This window comes from Nomia melanderi, unplaced genomic scaffold, assembly GCF_051020985.1.
Source record: "Nomia melanderi isolate GNS246 unplaced genomic scaffold, iyNomMela1 scaffold0589, whole genome shotgun sequence".
NCBI classification, from domain to species: domain Eukaryota; kingdom Metazoa; phylum Arthropoda; class Insecta; order Hymenoptera; family Halictidae; genus Nomia; species Nomia melanderi.
In genome coordinates this window covers 10,772-15,000 of record NW_027475703.1, presented here as the reverse complement: position 1 = coordinate 15,000, position 4,229 = coordinate 10,772, and the positions used below count along the sequence as shown (strand labels likewise).

General features: G+C 51.0%; 1 non-coding gene across 1 annotated transcript; it reads right to left on the bottom strand.

Annotated features, from left to right (window-relative positions):
* Positions 1-334: 334 nt before the first annotated feature.
* Positions 335-489, bottom strand: LOC143176501 (5.8S ribosomal RNA). Its single transcript, XR_013001040.1, has one exon. It is a non-coding gene; the product is annotated as a 5.8S ribosomal RNA (ribosomal RNA).
* Between the last annotated feature and the right edge of the window lie 3,740 nt (positions 490-4,229).

The window sequence follows — 4,229 nt, the reverse complement described above, 5'->3', positions numbered from 1 at the left end:
GTTGTCGCTCAGATCCATATCGCAGTGGAGCGGTATCCGCGGGCGGTCGTAATTGAACGACGCACGACGCCGCGAACACTCACGCGAGTCCATACAAACGATTCCGATCGTTTTGCAACAACTAGAACGTACACTGTCCGTGAAATTCACAGAATTTTCGCGTGTCCGCGACAAACGCCGACGAGACACCCATCGTTCGCTCGTACGTAGCATCCTTCTCTTAACCCGACTCAGAGACGTTCTTTGCGCCCTTCGGTAAAAAAACGTTCGATCCGAAGAGGTGAACGACGGCGGGGATTTGACAGAGCTACGCAAGCAGTGTATGGTACGTAAACGACCCTCAGCCAGGCGTGGTCCAGGAATTGTATCCGTGGACCGCAATGTGCGTTCGAAATGTCGATGTTCATGTGTCCTGCAGTTCACACGTTGACGCGCAATTAGCTGCGTTCTTCATCGACCCACGAGCCAAGTGATCCACCGTTCAGGGTAATCGTATAAATTTTATATTTCACATATATAATTTTATTCTCACTTGTTCGACCTAATATCTCTCTTCTTTCAAAGAGAAGATAAAAGTTGATACCTGAATCTCCGACCAGCGCGCGAAGGAGATTCAGGCGTCGCCTTGGAGACGACACCGAAGCCTTTCGAGACGAAAAACGTTCAAGTAATATGTATATATTTCTCGACGTTCCGGGCGTATAGTGCATTCAAAAACCCGCGAAAGACGCAGAAGACTCGCACGCGTGGAAACGACGGGGATATATTTTGTATCCTACCCGATACTGAATCCATCGCGTGCAGTCGACCCTCGCGTTCTTCCGATCAGACGCATCTATTGTTGCGCGCATGTTTTCGCGTCGCATCGCGCGAAACGTTGCACGAATCGTACCGATCGATCGATTGAAAGCAAATAATGAAAAAAGACTTCACAGCTGGCTCTTTGCCGGTCATTCGTCCCATGTTATCTCTTGCCGCGAAATTGGCGCGCAAGAGTTGGGTGTCAGACGCGCGGCTTTAAAACGAGCTTCACGGCCGGTCCCTTCGTTACCGCTTTCGTTCTTTCTCTCGGAACGACCATGAACGAACACGACGAGCGACGCTACGGCATACACACGTCCACGGATTCGATTAAAAAAACAGACTTCACAGCTGGCTCTTTGCCGGTCATTCGTCCCATATTATCTCTTGCCGCGAAATTGGCGCGCAAGAGTTGGGTGTCAGACGCACGGCTTTAAAACGAGCTTCACGGCCGGTCCTCTCAATTCCGTGTACGGTACACGCAAGATGCGGGTTCCACTTCCAGACTACCCGGTCCCTTCTCTCTACGAGAATCGATAGTAGAAGAACGGCTCGAAAACGCGTCTCAGAGACTAGGGGAAAAGAAGCGGTATGCGAGCGAAACGAAAACGCATTATGGAAACGTCGCGAAACAATGTTCGACGGTTGCTCGGTTCCAATCGTGCGGCCGTTTCAATTTCTCGTGCGCTTCACCGTCCCTCCGTAACTCTGGCCGATCGCGTATACCGAAGAGCCGACACGCGCAAAAACCACAGGCATTGTATACTGTGTATATATATATATATATGTTACAGTCACAGCCTTCGCGCGTTTTACTCTCCGACGCGGGGTTTCCACGACGAAAGAGAGACAGTTTCGTGGCGGGTGACTCGGCCGAATCGCTACGACGGGTATTTCTATTATAGAACGAATCATCGCCACCCTTTACCAGTGCCCGACGAAGGAATCACAAGGTCATCTGGAGTTTACAATGCCAGCGACGGTAATTCCAACGAAGACCCGATAAGTCAACTCATCGTTCTATTTCTCCCCGTACAGAAAAGCGAATCGACGCTAATGCACCTCGCGCAAGCACGAACGTTCTCTTCGCGTGGATCGTCCCATCGTCCAAAGATGTAAAGACGCATTGGAGATCGTGGTCTCTGGCGGGCTCATTGCACGCCCCACTGCATATCTTTCCTCGAATCGAGAATGATTCGTCCACTAAGGCTGCGAAACTACGCGTCGAGGAAACTAGGGGAAAGAAGCGGGATGCGAGCGAAACGACAATACATTATGGAAACGTCGCGAAACAATGTTCGGCGGTTGCTCGTTTCCTCCTGCGGACGTTTCATTGCTCGGGCGCTTCACGTCCCTCCGTAACCTTCGCGCGATCGCGTGCCCCGGAGAGCCGGCAACCGGTGAACCACAGGCGTATAAACTATAGTCTTCTATAGCAAGCCTTCGGCGGTTACTCTCCGACGCGGGGATTCCACGACGAGAGAGAATTTCGTGGCGGGTGACATCGGTCGAAACGCTACGACGGGTATTTCTATTATAGAACGAATCATCGCCACCCTTTACCAGTGCCCGACGAAGGAATCACAAGGTCATCTGGAGTTTACAATGCCAGCGACGGTAATTCCAACGAAGACCCGATAAGTCAACTCATCGTTCTATTTCTCCCCGTACAGACAAGCGAATCAACGCTATCGCACCTCACGCATGCACGAACGTTCTCTTCGCGTGAATCGTCCCATCGTCGAAAGATATAGCCGCTTGGAGATCGTGGCCCATCAAGTTCTTCCGTAACTCCTGCGCGATCGCGTACCCCGGAGAGCAGGCAACCGGTGAACCACAGGCGTATAAACTATAGTCTTCTATAGCAAGCCTTCGCGTTTACTCTACGACGCGGGGATTCCACGACGAGAGAGATTTTCGTGGCGGGTGACACGGCCGAATCGCTACGACGGGTATTTCTATTATAGAACGAATCATCGCCACCCTTTACCAGTGCCCGACGAAGGAATCACAAGGTCATCTGGAGTTTACAATGCCAGCGACGGTAATTCCAACGAAGACCCGATAAGTCAACTCATCGTTCTATTTCTCCCCGTACAGAAAAGCGAATCGGCGCTATCGCACCTCACGCAAGCAGGAATGATCTCTTCGCGTGGATCGTCCCATCGTCGAAAGATGTAAGACGTACAGAAATCGTGGTCCATCACGATTATTCGTAACTCTCCGAGTCGCGTATCTGAGAGTAGGGCAAACGGAGAACCACAGGCATAAATAATACTATATATTTCTTATATAGTTAGCCTTCGCGTTTTACTCTCCGACATGGGGATTCCACGACGAGAGAGAGTTTCGTGGCGGGTGACTCGGCCGAATCGCTACGACGGGTATTTCTATTATAGAACGAATCATCGCCACCCTTTACCAGTGCCCGACGAAGGAATCACAAGGTCATCTGGAGTTTACAATGCCAGCGACGGTAATTCCAACGAAGACCCGATAAGTCAACTCATCGTTCTATTTCTCCCCGTACAGAAAAGCGAATCGACGCTATCGCACCTCGCGCGAGCACGTAACTACTCTTCGCGTGGATCGTCCCATCGTCGAAAGATGTAAGACGCACGGAAATCGTGGCCCATCAACGTTTTTTTGTAACTCTGCCGATCGCGTATCACAGAGCCGAGACGCACATACCACAGGCGTATAATACCGTTTTCTTTCGTATGGTAAGCCTTCGCGTTTACTCTTCGGCGCGGGGTTTCCACGTCGAGAGAGACTTTCGTGGCGGGTGACATCGGTCGAAACGCTACGACGGGTATTACTATTATAGAACGAATCATCGCCACCCTTTACCAGTGCCCGACGAAGGAATCACAAGGTCATCTGGAGTTTACAATGCCAGCGACGGTAATTCCAACGAAGACCCGATAAGTCAACTCAACGTTCTATTTCTCCCCGTACAGAAAAGCGAATCGACGCTGTTGCACCTCACGCAAGCACGAACGTTCTCTTCGCGTGGATCGTCCCATCGTCGAAAGATGTAAGACGCACGGAAATCGTGGCACATCACGTGTTTTCGGAACTCTGTCGACCGCGTATCTCAGAGACGACGCGCGCGAACCACTGGCATATACTATTATATATCGCGTTTTACCCTCCGACGCGGGGATTCCACGACGAGAGAGAGTTTCGTGAGCGGGTTGACTCGGAAGAAACGCTACGACGGGTATTTCTATTGTAGAACGCATCATCGCCACCCTTTACCAGTGCCCGACGAAGGAATCACAAGGTCATCTGGAGTTTACAATGCCAGCGACGGTAATTCCAACGAAGACCCGATAAGTCAACTCAACGTTCTATTTCTCCCCGTACAGAAAAGCGAATCGACGCAATCGCACCATACGCGTGCACGTAAACAACTCTTCGCGTGG